Source organism: Perognathus longimembris, chromosome 24 (genome assembly GCF_023159225.1).
Source record: "Perognathus longimembris pacificus isolate PPM17 chromosome 24, ASM2315922v1, whole genome shotgun sequence".
NCBI lineage: Eukaryota > Metazoa > Chordata > Mammalia > Rodentia > Heteromyidae > Perognathus > Perognathus longimembris.
In genome coordinates this window covers 4,789,801-4,811,712 of record NC_063184.1, presented here as the reverse complement: position 1 = coordinate 4,811,712, position 21,912 = coordinate 4,789,801, and the positions used below count along the sequence as shown (strand labels likewise).

The 21,912-nt window shown below is 36.4% G+C and overlaps 1 long non-coding RNA gene across 1 annotated transcript; it reads left to right on the top strand.

Moving 5' to 3' along the window:
- Window positions 1–5,968: 5,968 nt before the first annotated feature.
- Window positions 5,969–8,339, top strand: LOC125341677. The gene is made up of 2 exons (XR_007209044.1): window positions 5,969–6,015; window positions 8,193–8,339. It is a non-coding gene; the product is annotated as an uncharacterized LOC125341677 (long non-coding RNA).
- The last annotated feature ends 13,573 nt before the right edge of the window (window positions 8,340–21,912 follow it).

Here is a 21,912-nt window from a genome sequence, read left to right as displayed (position 1 = left end):
AGTATGATTTTTAAAAACAAAATAAATACTAATTTGGATGATTTTTTTTAAAAAGGCTATTTTGTTTACTGAGACATATGACTCCTAATCTGCTACTAAACATATATGGTAATTGCATAGTATATTTTACTAAATTGCTTATTACTTTCTTTTAAAAGAGTTATGGTTTTACAAATTTTATAGACTGTATATATTTCCAGAACTTATAAAGCAAATAAAAATCTCTTGGTATTCATGATTAATTTTTGTTTAAATAGGAGGTACAAGATGAAAATAAAATGTTTAAATCTCAAATTGAACAGATCAAGCAACAGAACTACCAGCACGTTGGTTCTATTACATATCTTGACTTTGATTTGTATAGCAAAATAATGTTGTAACCCATAACTCTCTATAAATATCCCTGTCATTTTAAAATTTTCATCGAGAATAAAATGTTTTCTTACTACTTTCCCATAACTGAAAGCAATTTCCTGTACAATATCTAAGATAAAATACAACTTAGGAAAATACCATGAGTATTCTAGTTCTAAATCTTCTTGAATGCTTCTTCTAGTAGGTCAATTTACAATAATATGTGTTTTTTCTCCTTAATCAAACATCAGTAACTGGAGGGACAGTAAGAAATAAATAAATTAGAAGCAATCGCATGTTACCACTTAAAAGTGTTTCAAGATGCAATTCCATTTGGTAAAAATAAAATTAAAATAATTCTTAGAAAAATTATTACAGTTTTCCTTAATGTTAAATCAGATAGGCTAGAATATATTTTGAAAGACCAAGAATTCAAATGCTTGTTGATAAGTAGTTTCTGTAGTTGAGGAGTTTGTAGTCAAGGAATAAATACCACATGTGACAGCAGTGTACTTTTGCATATTATGTAAAACTAACTTTCTGTTATGTGTGAGGAAGCTAACTTTTGGATTTCATTAAAGTATTTTTTGACTTTCCAAAGCTTAAATATTTAAAAAACAGGGCTGGGAATATGGCCTAGTGGCAAGAGTGCTTCCCTCGTATACATGAAGCCCCAGGTTCGATTCCCCAGTACCACATATATAGAAAATGGCCAGAGGGCTGGGGATATAGCCTAGTGGCAAGAGTGCCTGCCTCGGATACACGAGGCCCTAGGTTCGATTCCCCAGCACCACATATACAGAAAACGGCCAGAAGCGGCGCTGTGGCTCAAGTGGCAGAGTGCTAGCCTTGAGCAGGAAGACGCCAGGGACAGTGCTCAGGCCCTGAGTCCAAGGCCCACGACTGGCCAAAAAAAAAAAAAGAAAGAAAGAAAATGGCCAGAAGTGGTTCTGTGGCTCAAGTGGCAGAGTGCTAGCCCTGAGCAAAAAGAAGCCAGGGACAGTGCTCAGGCCCTGAGTCCAAGGCCCAGGACTGGCAAAAAAAAAAAAATTAAAAACAGTTAAATACAAATGAAAGCACTATGTACATAAGAAATAAATTCTGACTGAATGAAGAGTTTTTGTAGTCACAGTGAAAACTGGAATTAGTACTTAATTTATTTTATAAATTTGTATATTTTTTTAATAAAAACCACATGATTAAAGTCAAGGTTCTAACATGCAGAGTAAATCATAGTTTTATCTTTATTTTTGTCTTAATTTATATGTGAGAATTTAATTTCATTGCTGTAAGGAGTGCTTTGTTTTGAAATGACATTTAATTTTTTTTAATAGGTACCTTCTTTATCCCCTTCTAAAGAATTATTAAAAGTGTAAGAAATAAGTTTGATTGACAGTTTGGAAAACTTTTTATATACTAAATCAGGAGTTCTCATTGAAGCAATTTAATGTAACTGTAAACATCACTAACATCAATGGTTGCGCTTTGACCTATGATCAGTGTATCACAGCTTGGCCTTTGATTGCTATGCCTATTGCATCTTGAATTTCTTTGAATATTTTGTTGTGAGAGATGTTTGGGTTTTTTTGTTTTGCTTTCCTTTTAGGCATACAGAAAATGCTGAATCAAATTAAGCTGCACTTTAAAGGCTTTACCTTCAAATTTCCTCAGTTATCCTACTGTGTCTTCTTTATTCTGAATCTTGTGTAATTGAATGGTTTAGATTTTGTCTTACCTCTTCCATTTTTAGGAAAACTTAGAAAAATTACTGGCTGACAAAAATGTTTCAGGAAAGAAAATTTACCTTCAAAGACCAACAATAAAGCTACAGTGGCTGCCATTTTAGGTCATTTCTAATAAATCATGTTTTAACATGCTAAATGCCAACCACGTGAACTATTTTAATATGTGATGCAGGGAATCTAAATGTTTTCCCATCTTGGCTTGTTTATAAAGTAGCTTGGCTTGTTTATAAAGTAGGACTATACTATTTTAAACTGAGTCCTGTGGTTTACTGTATAAACTATGATATGCCGTCTACTTCTGAGCTAAATCTAGCTTTGAAACATTTTTGGTAAAGGGTCTAATAATGAGAATTTTAGGCTTCATGAGCCAAAGGAGCCTTTTTGTTTCATTCTGTTTTTCTTTTTGTAAAGCTTTCTTTTAAGAACATTCAAATAGGCTGGGTATGGTGTTTCACAAATGTACTACCACCTACTCAGAATTCTGGGTAATATAAGAGACTTTGTTTCAAAAAAAAGGTAGCAACAGCTGTTGGTTCAGGTCAGAGGATGAGCTGGCCAATCCCACAGCTATTTGTGGACATGAGGGTGACCTAGTTGTAACAACTCTTACTTTACTGTCTTATTGGTCATCAGAATTGATTCAGTTGATGAGACTGATGAGCCAGTTGTCACTTTCCCCTCCTTCGCTGGTTCATGTGTGTCCCTCTTGAAGCTGCACATTTTCCTGAAGAGAATAACCTTCCCCAACAGAGAAGGACTGCTCTTTGGTCAGTGGCATATGAACAACTGTGCTTTCCCACTAGGATCTCCAAACAGCTCTCAAGAAATAACTATCTGATTCCTCTCTAGTTGTTAGTTCCTTATATATAAATCTGACTCCTAACTTTATACGCAAGCTACTCACAACATAATAGAAAATGAATTCTGAATCTACCAGGGTTCCTTAGTTTCTGAGAAATAACTATGTTATTGGCAAAAACAAGAATCCTAAGATTGGGTAAAAATGGCAAGAGAACATTAAAGTCACTTTAATATATTTTTGTTATATGTGAGGCACTTAAAATTATAACTCATTTTCTTGCTTTTAAGAGAGAGAAAATATGGGCTAGGAATGTGTCTTAGTGGTAGAGTTCTTGCCTAGCATACATGAAACCCTGGCTTTGATTCCTCAGTAGCACTTATACAGACCAGAAGTGGTGCTATGGCTCAGGTAGTAGAGTGCTAGCCTTAACCAAAAGTAGTTCAGGGACAGTGCTCAAACCCTGACTTCAAGCCCCAGGACTGGAAAAAAAAAAAAAAGAAAGAAAGAAAAACAAAATTTCTGTCTGAAAACAAAAAAGCATCAGCAGCTATAAACCATAGGAGCTATAGCGTTAGGTAACTATTCATTTATAATGGCCAGTTCATGAATTGGTTCATATAGGTTGAGATTATTCGTTAGCACAAACCTAAGCATGCTATATATTATGTGCACAAATTTATTTAAAATAATTTCTAAAATTAAGAAGTCATAAGGTGAGGTTCCCATGACATCCTATAGCTAAGGTCCCAAGTTAATACATTTTTCAAAACCTCGTTTACTTTCTGTTTTCATTGTCATCTTAATGTTTTGATTTTGTAGCAACTAATACTGATATGTAGGTATTTAAATTATATTGCTATTTACCCAATGTCTAAGATGTATAGTGGTTTATCTAAAATTGTTGATTACCTAAAATACCTATCTACATTCTGATTTAGGATTTCAGAAAGAGAGAAAGAAATAATTGCTCTCCAGAATGAGTTAGATGCTTTGAAGAATGCTGTTGAACACCAAACAAGAAAAACAATGTAAGTAAATCTTTATCAGAATGAAGCTTTGTTCAAGTGATGAAAGATGAGATGATTCATGAATCTGTTTTTATTTTAGATGTTTTAAATTTTTGTAAGAAACTACTATTGATTTATTATGTGTAACTCTAGGGGAAGTATTATTAACTACTCTGGGAAAGCAGATGTTTTTAATTGATAGGAAGACCAAATTCTATGCTTTGGAGTATGATCTTAATGATATGCATTATAATTTGAAATATCATTTTAATATGGAATGTCATTGTATACTTTGGAATATCATACTGCAGTTGTAACTACTGTCTTTAACATTTTTCTTTAAAATTAAAAATGAAGTTGACTTTGTTGAACTCATATTTGGAATAATAATTCTCCAAACTTAGATTTTTAAAATTAGAGTGCTTTCTTATTTAATGAGGCTAGTCTTCCTGTAGATTAAAAATAATGCCAGTGTTCCAAGTTAACATGCTCCCTAGTTAAAATCTCCAGTTTTCTGAAATTTCCCTATTAAAACTGAGAAGTGCAAATTTTAATAATTAAGTTTACTAGAGGCATTATAATGTTTATACTAACATTTATAATAAAATAGAAAAATTTTCTAGAATTTTTATTGAACAGATAAATACTGAATATAGGTAAATGTAATAGGCACGCTTTATCAGAAAATGACAACCTATATGTAGAGACTATTCTTGCTAGAGAGGAAAAATTTGGACACAAAGTGGTTACTAAGTCTTAAGCAAGAATAAAAAGGTTATTGAAATTTAAAAGAGATATTGATGTTAAATGGACTTGTGGTTTATAATGTAAGTTAATTTTTTCTCATGTATTAAGTTGTTAACATGTTGTAATTTTCCTGACTTTGTCAAAATTAGGTATGTGAATTGACCTTTGTGTGTTGTGTAATATCATTAACAGCATTGCTTAATCAAAAACTTGAGGTGAACTTGCCAGTATACTATTAACACCTGTATTTTATTGTTGGGATTCTGAGATAAGGAGTACATGATATGCTAGCAGCAATAGCAACAGCAGCAGCAGCAGCAGCACTAATAACCTTGAAGCATGTGGAGAGAGCCAGGACCCTGGAGGCCAGCAGGGTGCAGTGTCAGTCCATTCTAGTTCTGCCTCTTAGTTGCTATTTGCAGTTGGCCAAACTGCTTAATCTTCAGCTGTGGTTTCCTCATCTATAAAATTAGTAAAGAACTCATAAATTGTAGGGATTCACAAGGATTTATGAATGCCATGTACAGTATTTGGCACCTATTATTTAATAAAGCTGACTATTGGCTTCCTTTGTTTAGATTCCTACTTCTCACATAAGGCTGAAATATAGTAAACTGTTTTTATGTACATTTGCTAGTGAAGTACTGTTAAAATCTAGATGCTTCAGAGCTGTTTTCAGTAATCTTTACTTCTTGTAAAGATAATGTGTTTTATAGCTTCCCAACTTTCTTGTTTACTTCAGCTAGCTTATATAATTTGTGTTAGGTTGTTTTGTAGTATACACACCATGCTGAGAAAGAACATAGTGAGTTTCTATATCATTCCTAGATAGATTGGAAATATGTTAATTTTGTTAAAAACCGAGGTAGAGAGAAAAAATAACGTAGTGTATTGTCTCCTGAAAGATGTGGGGCCTTGTTTTAAAATTACATGGAATTTTTTTGTAGTACTTATATGTTGTTCTGTCCTTAATTCTCTAATGGGTGGTGTACCTGCAGTCTTCATTTGTGTCTTTACTTTGTATGCTTTCTTCTTTGTCACATGTACATAGTAATATTTCAAGCTGGCATATTAGGTATGTATACTAAAACATGAAAAGTAGGCCTCTTTTCTCATTCAAACTTCTAAACATTTTTTCTAATATACATATTTTCCCATTGAAGTAATTTTGCAGCAATGAGCATTTAAATGCAGTGCAAAAATACTGAGGAAATAAAAAACAAAAATCTTTCAATAATGGAAAACTGAAGTCATTGTTTCTAAAAATGATTAGGACCCTCGGGGGAAAAACTGGGAAGCAAAGGAAGCCTTGGCATCAACTGAAAAATTGCTGCAGAACAGAGTGAACAAGACTTCCAAGGTTGTAATGCTAACTCCTAGAAGCAATCCACTGAACAGAGAAAATCTGCAGCTTCTCAAATCAGACAAAAGCAGTGAATTTTACTCCAATTTAAATATAAAATCTCCTTATCACCCACATTTATCATCTCTCTCTTCTTTACTTTTTTGATCTAATCCATGAGGCTTTAATTTTGAGCATGTTGTTTGTTGTTGTTGTTGTTTTTGAAAATGACCTCATCATTGGAAAGGGGAGAGTATCAGAAGACCTATGCTATAAATGCAGGCCTTTGTCAGACAGAATGTGTATTGGAGTAGTTTAGAGACATGGATGAAAACCCCCAAAACAAACCTAAGTGAATTAGCAAAAAAAAATTACAAACCTCACATGATCTGCGATGTGTAGTGAACTAGGTTTTCTGGGACACACCAAGAAGACTTAGGCAAAGTAGAAAATGATAAAACTCTTAAGCAACACAAAAAAGGGATTCGTTGTTAGTGTACCATTTAACAATAGTTTCTTAGAAGAAGGGGAGTTACAGTAAGAATGTCATATATCAAGAAAACTAACAATAACAATTGTTGGAGGGGATGTGGCCAAAAGGGAACCCTACTTCATTGTTGGTGGGAATGTAAACTGGATCAGCCACTCTGGCAAGCAGTATGGAGATTCCTCAGAAGGCTAAATATAGAACTCCCCTATGACACAGCAGCCCAACTTTTGGGTATCCAAAAGACCACAAACAAAATCACAGTAATGCCACCAGCACAACAATGTTCATCGCAGCACAATTTGTCATAGCGAGAATCTGGAACCAACCCAGATGCCCCTCAGTAGACGAATGGTTCAGGAAAATGTGGTACATATACACAATGGAATTTTATGCCTCTAGCAGAAAGAATGACATTGTCCCATTTGTAAGGAAATGGAAGGACTTGGAAAAAATTATACTAAGTGAAGTGAGCCAGACCCAAAGAAACATGGACTCTATGGTCTCCCTTATTGGGAATAATTAGTACAGGTTTAGGCAAGTCATAGCAGAGCATCACAAGGCCCAATAGCTATAACCTTATGAACACATAAGATGATGCTAAGTGAAATGAACTTCATGTTATGGAAACAATTGTTATATCACAGTTGTAACTACTTTCAACGTCCCATGTGTATCTGTAGCTTCTATTATTGATGATGTTCTTGCATCACCTTCCTGTGGTTGTACCTACACTATCTCTGTAATCTTATCTGAGTATATTGGAAACCATGTATACTGGTATTTGAACTAGGAAATTGAAAGGGAATACCAAAATTGAGAGACACAGGGTAAAAAAAAGACAAACAACTACAAAATCAATACTTGCAAAACTGTTTGGTGTAAATGAACTGAACACCTCAGGGGGGGAAAGGGAAAGGGGGAGGAGGGTGGAGGGTATGAGGGACAAGGTAACAAACAGTACAAGAAATGTATCCAATGCCTAACGTATGAAACTGTAACCTCTCTGTACATCAGTTTGATAATAAAAATTTGAAAAAAAAAGAAGAAGGGGAGTTATCTTAGATTTTTAAGCATCTGGGAAGTATGATGCTAATATCATATGTGGTATAGAATAATAGTAAGAAGGGATATTCTTTAGAAAGAGCACTTCAGTACTCCTGAAGTATTCCTTTGTCTTCAAAACAATGAAGGACATTCTCCTTGAGCTTCCGTTAAATCTGTTGTATATGAAAAATTGCAATAGAAAAATGGAAAAACTGTGAGATTTAAGCAAACAATACAAATACTAAATTTTGTAGATGGGTAAATGAAAGAACCAGTAGGATTTACTTCAATATTATAAAAGTGTTTTGTGTGGCATAGTAACCTGTTGCAATTTTGAATACAAGTCTTAAGTATATTTGAAAGACTGCTTGGCAAAATATAGTTTTATAAATTTTATTACATTTATATTTGTAGTTTTATTTCCTTTACTGTAGTGGATTTATATTAACTTTAAAGCTTACTCATCTGTTCAATTTCCACTTAAACTTAAATGCGTTATCTGGTGTATACTAAAGAAATTTAGGCCAGAGAATAGAAAAATCTAGGTTAGTCAAGGTGTTATTGCTTCATTGTGTGGGGTTGTGATAGTAATAGTTATTCCTGTCAGAAAAGAGGGTCTAGTATGATTTCTGCTTACCTTTATCTTTTTTTTTCTGTTGAGTTGCCTTTTTGCTTTTGAACTGCTGATCATATCATTACTAAGGAAGGGATAAAGCCATCCACCAAAGGCATTCTTGCATATTATAATTTGTAGCCCTTCTGTACATCATTTTGGCAATAAATAAATCAAGTTTAAAAAATAAAAGAATACGTGGCCTTGCAGTGGTGGTGGCTCTCATCTGTAATCCTAGTTATTCAGGAGGTTGAGATTTGGGGATCATGATTTGAAGACAGCCAGCGCAGAAAATTCCATGAGACTCTTTATCTCCAATTAAGAAGCAAAAATCTGGAAGTAAAGCTATGACTCAAGTAGTACAGAAAAAAAAAACCTTGAGAATAAAAATTACGACACTGTGGTCAGGCCCTGAGTTCAAGCCCTATGACTGGAACGAAACAACAACAACTTGGGAAGAAAAGAGAGGCTTGAAACATGTATGCGACTCAGTCATTCTTTTTGCTGACCCTGATCACCTGGATGAAGTGTGCCAGATTCCTGCACTCTGTACATGCTATACTCTGCTTCTTTAATTTTCATACCTACAAAGGCCCAGTTTGCTAATCTCCATAGATCATTGAGATTAAGAGAAACAAGGAATTTAGGGAAGTCACAGACTTCTTATGAAAATCTAGTAATGCTTCCAAGAAACACCATTCCTAAATGAGCTTTCAGATATGGTAAATATTTAATCTAACAACTTGCTTATATTTCAAATAAATAAATCTTTAAGAAATTTGATGCCTTTGTACAAGATAGTAGAAGTGAAACTCTGGACAAGATAGTATTACATATCTTAAAACTTGCATCTTTGGTGTGTGTGTGTGTGTGTGTGTGTGTGTGTGTATGTGTGTGTGTGCATGTGTGTACCACTCCTGGGGCTTGGAATCAGGGCCTGGACTCTATTCCTGAGCTTTTTGTTTAAAGCTACCTCTCTATCTTTGTTTGGTTTTGTTTTCTGCTAGTCCTGGGGCTTGAAGTCAGGGCCTGAGCACTGTCCCTGGCTTCTTTTTGCTCAAGGCTAGCACTCAACCACTTGAGCCACAGCGCCACTTCCAGCTTTTTCTATATATGTGGTGCTGAGCAATCCAACCCAGGGCTTCATGTATATGAGACCAGCACTTTACCACTAGGCCCTATTCCCAGCTGCTAAAGCTAGCTCTCTATCTTGAAAGCTTGAACCATGGCTCCACTTCTAGCTTTTTGTGGTTAAATGGAGATAAGATTCTCACAAACTTTCTTGCCCTGGCTGGCTTTGAACCCTGATCCTCAGAGCTTAGCCTCCAGTGTAACTAGGCCTGAGGCATCCACACCTGGCTTTCATCTATTTTTTTAAGGTTAGTCCTGACTGTTTTAAACTTCTCTGTTAATGGACACTTGGGAACCAATTTTTGATGAAGAGGTTTTTAGCACAAGCAGGAAAAGGAGCCATGACCCCACACTTCCTTAGGTAATTAGGGAAATGACAGGAGCATCATGGTTTGCTTTCATTGCAATGTTCTTAGCTGCGACTAGAAATGTATATGAGAGGAAAATAAGGCAAAAGGGAGAGGTAGGAAACAGATCAGAAAATTTAGGCAGGGAGTGGTAGCTTTTGCATGATTTATTGTAGACTAGGGAAAAATTAGTGTTTCTTCCATATTTTCCAAGAAGGATGTGATGATTTGCAACAACAATCTGGTGATTGTGCAGGGTTGTTTGAATAAGTCTTTCTTTATGCTCAGTGCCTTTTATACTTGAGTTCTGTACCAACTTCAGATTAAATGGCTAATCAGTTTTATTCTGCCTCCAAGAAGAACTGTCTCTGAGGAACTTTACAGTTTTAGTAGCTCAAGAAAATCAACATTTCCCTTCATTTGGTCTGAACCAGAGAGGAACCCATGGCAGCAATTTCTTCTTGTGAAAATACTTCTCTCTTCAGGCTTTAAATCATGTCTTCTTCCTTTTGGCCACTGGTTTTCCCTTAGCAATGGGCTGTGTTCTGATTATTTTTCCACTTCTTCCACCCCCATATAAGAATGCCTGTGGGGGCTGGGGATATGGCCTAGTGGCAAGAGTGTTTGCCTCGTATACATGAAGCCCTGGGTTCAATTCCCCAGCACCACATATACAGAAAATGGCCAGAAGTGGTGCTGTGGCTCAAGTAGCAGAGTGCTAGCCTTGAGCAAAAAGAAGCCAGGGACAGTGCTCAGGCCCTGAGTTCAAGGCCCAGGACTGGCCAAAAAAAAAAAAAAAAGAATGCCTGAATCTCTGGGAATTAAATACAAAATCAAACTGACACTTGAGTTTTGGGTTTTGGTTTTTGTCTTGCAGTATAGAGGAGAGTTTAGCTCAAGTTTTCTGAGGAGAAATAATGAGTTAGGAAGAATGGAGTTTGACTTTACTTGGTTAATCTCATCTTCCAAAATGCTTTTGGAAGGCTGGGTTTTTTTTTTGTTGTTGTTGTTTTGTTTTGTTTTTATTATTTGTTGGCTGTGGGGCATGAACTCTGAGCTTGAGTGCTGTCCCTGAGCTCTTCACCTCAAGGCTAGTACTCTACTACTTTGAGCCACAGCAACACTTTCAGTTTTCTGGTGGTTAAATGGAGATAAGGGTCTCAGGGGCTTTCCTGCTTGGGCTGGCTTTGAATCACAATCCTCAGATCTCAGATTCCTGAGTAGGTAGGATTTCAGGTTTGAGCCACCGGTACCCATCTGGGGAGGCTACTTTGTGGGACAAATATTTTCAGATTTAAAATAAACAGTGGACTATGATTCAGAAGACCATAAACTTAGGAACCAGAGTCCCTAGGTTCAAATCCCAGCACTACCATTTACTATTTATATAACCAGGGAACATTTCTTACCTTTTCTGTGCCTAAGTTTCTTCATCTGTAAATGAAGAAATAGCACCTTCCACAGAGGTTTCAGGAGAAATTAAGCTCCAAAGAATGGATGTTAAAACAAATAGAAGCCAGTCACCACAACCATCACTGACAAGGAAGGGGAGGCTAGGCTGTTAAAGGAGCTCAGCACGAGAAAATGCAGAAACAGTTCCCTTCTCCCCAGATGAATCATACATAGAAACACATCTATTTCCAGAGAAACAGCTACCTGAAAGCAGAAAAAAATCAAGGAAATGAAAGCCACACCACCTTTCCTTGTATATACCCATGTGCTCTCACAGCCTTTTATGGTGGGACCCCGCTGGAAGTCAACTGGGAAGGGTCCCAAGCTGCTAGACATCAGAGAGAGAGAGAGATTAAAAAAAGCAGAATGACTGCAGTGAATTTTTTTAATTTTATATTTGCCAGTTGTAGGGCTTGAACTCAGGGCCTGGATACTGTCCCTGAGCTCTTTTGCCTAAAGCTAGCACTCTACCTCTCTGAACCACTCCCAGATCCTCAGGTCTCAGCCTCTAGGATTAGAGGTGCCTGTAAATTTTAAAGTCCATTATACATTAAAAAAAGTAGCAAACACAATGGATTTATTATGCCAGGCAATGGTTTCAATGTATAACACATTAAATCATTTAATCCTCCCATTTATCTGAGGAAGTCCTATTTTCTGATAGAATCTTGACCAATATAAAATTATAGGTAACATTTTCTTTCAATTTGACAAAATTTGCAATGTCTCTACTCTGAATCCGCTTGTACTGATAAGCCATGAAAGCTTTTTTAAAATAATGGGAGTCTGGTAATGTGGCTTAGTGGTAGAGTGCTTGCCTCGCATGCATGAAGCCCTAAGTTCAATTCCTCAGTACCACATAAACAGAAAAGGCTGGAAGTGGCACTGTTGCTCAATTGGTAGAGTGCTAGCCTTGAGCAGACTAGGCTCAGAGACAGTGCCCAGGCCCTGAGTTCAAGCCCCAGGACTAGAATTCATCATCATCATCATCATCATCATCATCATTTTTGTTAGTAGTTAAGTATTTTGCTTCTTACTTCTCACACTTAATGTCCTTAGAATAGATATTGCTATTTTACATGTATGTGCATTTGTGTATTTCTTAGAAAAAGTATATGGGGTTGTGAGGGATATGTCTTTTTTGAACAGAGAAAAGGGTCACAGCTTATTCCAGCACTACATTAAAAACCTCACAATTGTTGAAGCTTTAGTTTCAATTTCTCAACAATTACTTTTTATGTTTGAAAGGATTTATTGCTTGTGAAAGTTGTCAAACTAACAACCCTGAAAAGGAAAATTGCACAGACTCATAATACATTGTAACTGTCCAAGCTTTCTCTACCTCCTGCCAAAATACCATGGACCTGATTAAAGATTAGCTCCTCCTTTCTGCTTCTTACTGACAATATTGGCATTTAAACTCGGGGTCCTTTTTATTTTTTCGCTAGTCCTGGGCCTTGAATTCAGGGCCTGAGTGCTGTCCCTGAGCCTCTTTGTATTCAGTGCTAGAGCACTGGCCTTGAGCCACAGCACCACTTCTAGCCTTTTCTGCTTAGTTTATTGGAGATAAGAGACTTTCTGCTCCATCTTGCTTTGAACCACATCCTCAGATCTCAACATCTCTGCAGTAGCTAGGATTACAGGTGTTAGCCAGCTTCCCCCAACTTAAATTCTGGGTCTTGAGCCAAAGCATCTGCATTCTTAAGTAATACATGAAGATAAACTCTCTTAGATGACTTTTGTAGTTTGAATGATATTGAGAAATTCCTAAATGGGTAATATTAGCATACACCTAACTTTGGGCCCAATTATCAATTTAAAATATTCCTTAAGACCCATACACCAAAGGTTTTTGTTTCTTTTTGTTTTTGTTTTTAATCATGGGGTAGGTAGACTTGTGGAGGCAATGCTTTTTGTATTAAGAAACCATGGATAAAGTCATTCTAGAATTACTTTTCTTTTTTTGTTTCATATTATTCTAGTAAAACTAGTTTGGCTCCCTTCATTCAATGTTTACTATTCTGTAAAATAAAAAAAGTAGTAATTACTAAATGCACTGAACTAAAATGACTGTTTCTTGAGATAGGGTTTCCCTCTATATTTCAGATGCCTCAAACTTGCCTTTCTCCTGCTTTGACCTACCTAGTGATGATATTGCAGGCATGCAAAGCCATGCTCAAGTACTCACACTTTTTGATTGAGTTGCATAAAGTGGTGCAGAAGCAATATGTAAGAGTAAGGCAGTATTTGACACTAGCTGGTTGAAGCATTTTGGTTTGTGTTGCTGACAGTACAACTCCAAAGGAGAAAAGATCAATTCAATTCCATGGGGCTAAATCTTTGGCTTCCTTGATTCTAGTCTCACAGTGAGGGAGAATACCATGAAAATGGGAATATGTGGCAGGGGCTGCTCACTTCATGGCATAAAGGAAGGAGAGACAGACAGACAGAGAGAGAGAATGAGGGACAGGAAGAGAAGGAAGAGGGAGAAAATGGAAATTCAAGCTCTACTACAAAGCCATAGTAACCAAAACAGCATGACAAAAAATAGACATGGGGAACAATCGAACATAATAGATAGCCAGGAAACAAGCTGACACAGTTAAACCAGCTGAGTTTTACAAACGTGCAATATTCACTGGAGAAAAGACAGCTTCTTCAATAAATGGTGCTGGGAAAACTGAATATCCACAATAGCAAACTGAAATCAAACCAGATCTCTTACTCTGAAATATTATCAGTTCAGAATGAACCAGTAGCCTTGAAAATGTTATAGAAATTGATTTTGACAAAGGAATTATATTGTCAATACAGAAGAGGGAGAGAATAAGAGTGCTGGAGGATGAATAACACTAAGATGTTCAGTGTCTACAAATTAAGGTGGCAGAATCTCAAAATCTTTTTTTTTTGAAATTTTATTATCAAATTGGTGTACAGGGAGGTTGCAGTTTCATACATTAGGTATTGGATACATTTTTTGTACTGTTTGTTACCTCGCCCCTCATTCCTCCCTGCCCCTAACTCTTTCCCTTTACCCCCCCCCCATGAATTGTTCAGTTCATTTAAACCAAACAGTTTTGCAAGTATTACTTTTGTAGTTGTTTGTCTTTCTTTACCCTGTGTCTCTCAATTTTGGTATTCCCTTTCAATTTCCTAGGTCTAATACCAGTATACACGGCTTCCAATATACTGAGATAAGATACAGAGATAGTGTAGGTAAAACCACAGGAAGGGGATACAAGAAGATCATCAATAATAGAAGCTGCAGTTACACATAGCACGTTGAAAGTAGTTACAACTATGATATAACAATCATTTCCATAACATGGAGTTCATTTCACTTAGCATCATCTTATGTGTTCATAAGGGTATAGTTATTTGGCTCTTGTGATCCTCTGCTGTGAATTGCCTAAACCTGTGCTAATTATTCCCAATAAGGGGGACCGTAGAGTCCATCTTTGGGTCTGGCTCACTTCACTTAGTATAATTTTTTCCAAGTCCTTCCATTTCCTTACAAATGGGGCAATCTCATTCTTTCTGATAGAGGCATAAAATTCCATTGTGTATATGTACCACATTTTCCTGATCCATTCGTCTACTGAGGGGCATCAGGGTTGGTTCCAGATTCTAGCTATGGCAAATTGTGCTGCGATGAACATTGTTGTGCTGGTAGCTTTAGGGTGATTTTGTTTGTGGTCTTTTGGATAGATACCCAAAAGTGGGGCTGCTGGGTCATTGGGTAGCTCTATGTTTAGCCTTCTGAGGAATCTCCATATCGCTTGCCAGAGTGGCTGATCCAGTTTACATTCCCACCAACAATGAAGTAGGGTTCCCTTTTGGCCACATCCCCTCCAACAATTGTTATTATTAGTTTTCTTGATATAGGACATTCTTACTGGGGTGAGATGGAATCTCAATGTTGTTTTGATTTGCATTTCTTTTATGGCCAGTGATGTAGAGCATTTTTAATATGTCTCTTGGCCATTCTCATTTCCTCATCAGAGCAGTATCTTTTTAAGTCTTTAACCCACTTGATGAGGGGGCTATTGGTTCTTTACAGTTTTCTTTTGGAGGAATGTAATTATTTTCAGTTATGCATATATTTTAGATATGAGGCCTGTGTTCGTTTGTATGGCTGGTAAAGATCTTCTCCCAATCTGTGGGCTTTCTGTTATCTTGCAAGCTATGTCCTTTGATCTGCAGGAGTCTGCAGTTTGATGCAGTCCCATTTGTCCATCCTTTCTTTGATTTGTAGCTTTTCTGGGTCATTGTTAAGGAAGTTCTGTCCTGTGCCAAGGAGCCCAAGGGTTTCTCCTCCTCCTTCCTTTAGTGTTTTCAGGGTGTCTGTTTTGATTTCAAGGTCTTTGATCCATTTGGAATTGATTTTGTTGCAGGGTGATATATAAGGGTCTAGTTTTAGTTTGCTACATGTGTTGAACCAGTTTTGCCAGCACCATTTGTTAAGAGGCTATCTTTCTTCCAGACTATTTTCTTAGCTCCTTTATCAAAGATTAAGTAGGCGTAGTTCTGTGGGTTCATTTCTGGGTCTTCAATTCTGTTCCATTGGTCTTCAGGCCTGTTCCAGTGCCAATACCAAGCTGTTTTTATTACTATAGCTTTATAATACAGCTTGAAGTTGGGTATTGTAATTTCTCCACCACTGTTCTTTCTACTTAGGATTGTTTTTGCTATTCTGGGTCTTTTATTGTTCCATATGAATTTCTGGATTGCTTCCTCTATTTCATTAAAAAATTATGGTGGGATATTAATGGGTATTGCACTGAATTTGTAGATAGCCTTTGGCAATATTGCCATTTTCACTATATTAATCCTCCAAATCCAGGAGCATGGGAGGTTTTGCCATTTCCTTAATTCTGCCTTAATTTCATTTTTCATGTTTTTAAAGTTCTCATCATTGAGGTCTTTCACTTCTTTAGTTAAGGTTATCCCTAGGTATTTTATGTTTTTTGAAGTTATTGCAAAAGGAGTTGCTTTCCTGATTTCAGCCTAGGTCTTCGGGTAGTAAGCATAGAGAAAGGCCATTGATTTTTGAGGGTTTATTTTATATCCAGCAACTTTGCCAAAGTTTTAGATCAGCTCTAGTAGCTTGGGAGTAGAGTCTATGGGGTTCTTTAGGTATAGGCTCATGTCATCAGCAAAGACAGAAAGTTTTACTTCATCTTTTCCTATTTGGATCCCTTTATATTTTCTTCTTGCCTAATTGCTCTGGCTAGGAATTCTAGGACTATGTTGAAGAGAAGGGGAGAGAGTGCAAATCTCTGTCTTGTTCCAAACTTTAAAGGGAATGGCTTTCATTTTTCACCATTTAGAGTTATGCTTGTTGTTGGTTTGTCATAAACTGCCTTTATTATATTCAGGAGTGTTCCCTGGAATCCCAGTTTTTCCAGGGCTTTCAGCATAAATGTTTGCTGGATTTTATCGAACGCTTTTTCCACATCCAGTGATATAACCATGTGGTCCTTTACCTTGCTCCGGTTGATGTGATTTACATTAATTGACTTGCATATATTGAACCAACTTTGCATCCCTGGGATGAATCGAGTTTGATCGTGGTGTATGATTTTTTTGATGACCTATTGAAGTGGATTGGCCAGAGTTTTGTTGAGAATTTTTGCGTCTATGCTCATCAGGGAAATCGGTCTATAGTTCTCTTTCCGTGATGAGTCCCTGCCTGGTTTTGAAATGGGGGTTATACTTGCTTCATTGAATGTATCTGGTAGTGAACGTTCTCTTTCAATTTCATTGAAGAATTTGAGAAATATTGGTGTGAGTTCTGTTTTGAGGCCTTGTAGAATTCTACTGTGAATTCGTCTGGACCTGAGATTTTCTTGGATGGGAGATCACTTATTGCCATTTCTATTTCAATACTGGATATAGGTCTGTTTAGAAGGTTTAAGTCTTCATGGTTGAGTTTGGGGATATGATTTTTTTTCTAGGAAATCATCCATTTCTTCCAAGTTCTTGAATTCGTTGGCATAAAGGTTTTCAAAATAGTCCCTTATTGTGCAGAATCTCATAAACTATTGAAAAACAAAGAAGTAATGGGAAAAAAATAATATGTGGTAATTTGACTAAGGTAGAACAAGATATCTATTTGTGGGATCCAATGTTGCAGTCTTCTTATGCAATTAATATACACTATTTTGATGACTCACACCTGAAACCCTAGCTATTCAGAAATCTTAGATCCAAGATTTGTGGTTCAATGTCAGCCCAGGGAGACAATCAGGATTACAAGTCTGAACCATTGATACCTGGCTATCTTTGTTTTGATTAAATGAGATAATTGGAGACGTCACCCTACGTTTATTTATCAGCTCTGTAAGATGTCCTGTTAGAAGAAACCTATTGCTTCTGGTCTTATTGTTCACTTCCATACAAGAATTCCTTAGCTTTTTGGGCACCAGTGTTCCACACCTTTAATCACAGCTATTCAGGAGGCTGAGTTCTGAGAATCACCATTTGAATCCAGCAGAGGTAAGAAAGACTGTGAGACTCTTTTCTCTAATTAACTACTATATGGCCAGAAGTAGGGAATGGTTCAAGTGGTACAGTGCCAGCCTTAAGCATAAAAGCTCAGGGAGAGTGCCCGGGCCCTGTGTTCAAGCCCTGGGACTGGGTGCATGTGTGCAAACACACACACACACACATACATACACACATACACTTTTAATTTTTGTATTATCTCTAAGTAGTTGTATCCAGGAGTTACCATTTAACAAAGCACTTTATGAATCCATCTTGACAGTGTCTCCTCTTGAACATTCTCATCCCCCTTTGATCTGCTCCATTCCTTACTTTTTCTTAATTTTGTGTTATATACAATGAATTCTTGATTGCATTCTCTCCATATTCTCCTGTTCATTCTTCTATTCTCCTTTGTACTCACCCCATTTCTTGTATGTATCCTTTTCCTTGTGCTGATTTTGTTGGGACTTAACCTAGGCTTTCTAACAATTTATACCTTTTGAGTTCACCATGGAGTCTATTATACTTCAGTGAATTCATTTGTAACTACTGCATACCACCCAATTTGTTTACCTATTAATTTATAGGTACATTCTATCTATCACAAATGAGGGAACCTATGTAACCTTTGTTTCTCTGGATCTGGATTACTTCCCTTAATATACTTTTTCCTTACTCTTTATTTCCTTATCAATGGTACAATATCATTTTTTAATGGATGAGTAAAATTCCATTATGAATATATACCTCATTTTCTCAATCTCTGTGTCCATTGAGGGGCATCTGGGCTGTTGCCATATATTGGCTATGGTGAATAGCGCTGCAATAAGCATGGTTGCACTCATGGCTTTACTACAACCTTGTATGTGTTTTAATGAATAAATGCCCAGGAGCGGAAGTACTGGGTTATATAGTAGTTCAATGTTTAGTATTTTGAGGAACCTCCAAAATCTTAAGTTAAAATTGTTTATAGGAAAATCAGAATCACATATAAATGATGTAAAAAGAAAATAAATAGAAAAACATTAAGCAAGTAGATGGAAGTGATAGAATTAAAGCCAAAAAGTTTGGGTCTACCAGGGCTTAGTTGTGTTAGTGTGTAAGCCAGGAATCTCCAGGGAGACAGGCCAATATGATAACTGTCTATCTATGTATTTATTATAAAGTATTGGCTTGGGTCATTATGGGAGCTAAATGTGATAATAAGTTACAAGTACTATAGAGATCTAAGAAAGCAGACCACCTAACTGAAATGTCTAACAGCTTGGGGTAGAAGAGTAAGATTCCAATCTGAATCTGAATATGTGAGGACCAGAAGCAAGGAAGATAAGACAACAGTGATATCCTAGCTCAAAAATCAGGCAAAGTAAGTTCAAACTTCTACTGCTTTTTCATCTATTTAGCCTTTCATGGATTGGCTGGTTTCTGCTATCATTGATAAGACCAAATCTGTTTTAGTCAGTCTGACAATTCAAATGTTTGTATCTGCCTGAAGTACCCTCAGACATACACCTCAAAAGAATGTTTAATCAAATCACCGAGTGTCCCATGGCCTACACAAGTTGACAGAGAAAATTCACCACCACATTTACTTTAGAGGGGATTCTAAGAGCCTTGCTTTCCTTTTCTATAATTAAAGGTATATCTTCTTACTAGCTTGAACACATGTTTTGTCTCCCATGATTCAATTTGTTATGGTAGTATAAAAAGCAAAGTTAGCATTTAACTTTAGATTTTAAGGTACTTGAACAATGAATAAAAATTTAAAACCCAAAATTGTTTCTAACTGTATTTCACTGCATTTCTATATCTTTTATATATAACCAACCTTTGAATAAGGTTAAATTGTTATTCTTCACATAACTATATTTTTCCTATAAATATCTCCTCATGACAATTAGGAAAATATCTAGGGGAAAAGTACAGGGGGATACAAATGGTGGGAGGAAGGGTACATCATGTGTTCAATGTACATTATGTAAAGTGCAAGTATGTAACTTTAGGGTAAGAAAGCAAGGATAAAATGTAGGAGAAGGAAGGGATGATAATGATCAATATGAACTATAATCATAACCTGACTTAAGAAATTGTAACCTCTCTGAACAAGCACTTAGCAATAAAATACTTTAAAAGCTGACTATACTTTTTAAAGCCTTTAAATTCAAGGAAAGAATTATAAGAAAATTGTCTTCTCTTCCTGAATATTGAGTAGACAAAAAAACAACATAATATACAAAAAAATATGCAAACCATCTTTCGTAGCCAACTTCCCAAAGACAATTTAAATGAACTGTTGGAGTCTATGACCACGTTAAAAGTTGACATTTATTGTAAGAAGAAATATTTGGAGGAACAAAGATTTTTGGGGAGGAGATTACTTAGCCCTAATCTCAATTAGGGACTCTATTTTTTTTAAGTAAACTTATTTGTTCATTGCCAAAGTGATGTACAGTGGTGTTACAGTTTCATATGTAAGGCAGTGAGTACATTTCTTATCAGGCTTGTTGCCTCCTCCCTCATTTCCCCCAGTCCTGCCTCCCCAATCTCCCTAGGAGTTGTACACTTGGTTTACAGCATATAGTTTTGTAAGTATTACTGTTGCATTAGTTTGTCTTTTAGGATTACAATACAGCATGCGCACCAAAAGGACAGGCGAGCTCCACTAGATGGCAGTATTGCTATGTGGTCCAGGATTGAACCTGTAAGAAATGTGATTCTGAGTAGCAAAACAGAAATTTGGAAACAAAAATCAAACTTGCTGAAGGTCTGAAGGTCAAGCAATATGACCTTGAATTCTCTTTTGACAAGCATCAGGAAGCTTGTCTGGAGAACAGTCACATCTACCATGTGTGCTTTAAAATGTGTTTAAAAACGTGCAGATATACAAAGATGCACACCGTACAGAGACACAGCACATCTAGGAAACCATGCTTTCTGGAAACCAATCTTAAGAATAAACACTTCTCGAGTAGATAAACAATAAAACATAATATGATAATTACATAATGCACACAAGATGTGTTTTTAGCACTAAACAATTTAGGGGCAAGTTGTTTCTAAACAATAATAGCCAAAGTTTAGTGTCCCTTTCAGAGAAAACAAAACACCAGGGGGAAAAAAGAAGTAGTTTGCTCATTTAAAAATCATTTTCAAAACTCTGCATTTGAAATAACAGCTAATTTTTCTCCAACTTAGTATATCTTCCTTTTTTATGTTTGGAATTTATTGTTATTATAGAAGCGAGGTACAGAGGGGTTACATTTACATGTGTCAGGTAATGAGTATATTTTATTTTGTATAGTGTCATCTGTTTCCTCATTCTCTCCCATCCCCCCTCTTATCTCCACCCATGAGATGTCCAGTGAGATCCACTGCTGCACTTTTTCACCCTTTTTCCTTTCAGACAAATCTGTTTCATAGAATTAAAAAAAAAAACTGTGAACTATGAACATATATTTTTTTCTATGAACATATATTTTTTTATTACCATTTTCTCCATAATATTATTTTTGTGTTTTTTTTTTTTTTTTTTTTGGCCAGTCCTGGGCCTTGGACTCAGGGCCTGAGCACTGTCCCTGGCTATTTTCTATGAACATATATTTTTTTCATTACCATTTTCTCCATAATATTATTTTTGTGGTTTTTTTTTTTTGTTTGTTTGTTTTTTTGGCCAGTCCTGGGCCTTGGACTCAGGGCCTGAGCACTGTCCCTGGCTTCTTTTTGCTCAAGGCTACACTCTTGCCACTTGAGCCACAACGCCACTTCTGGCCGTTTTCTGTATATGTGGTTCTGGGGAATTGAACCCAGGGCTTCATGTATACGAGGCAGGCACGCTTGCCACTAGGCCATATCCCCAGACCCTCTCCATAATATTATTTAATCATGCTTTTTATTGGAAATAAAGTAGGTAGAAAGAAATGAATTATTTTATGATTTCATTTTCTTGAGTTTGTCCATGGTAAGAAAATAATAAATGTATGTATGGTGATTCATACTTTTAATCACAGCTCTAATGAGGTTAAAGGATCATAAGTTTAAAATCACCCTGATCAACACAAGACGTTCAAGAAACAAAAACAACAAAAAGAAAACTGGAACTTTTCAACTCAAAACTAAATTAAAAGCTGTAACATGGGCTGAGAATGTGGTTTAGTGGTAGAGTGCTTGCTTATCATGCATGAAGCCCGGGGTTCCATTCCTCAGTACCACATACACAGGAAAAGTCAGAAGTGGTACCTGGTTTAAGAGGTATAATGCTAGCCTTAGCAAAAGAAGCTCAGGGACAGTGCCCAGGCCCTAAGTTCAAGCCCCAGGATTGGCGAAAAAAAAAAAGTCTGTAACACAAAATT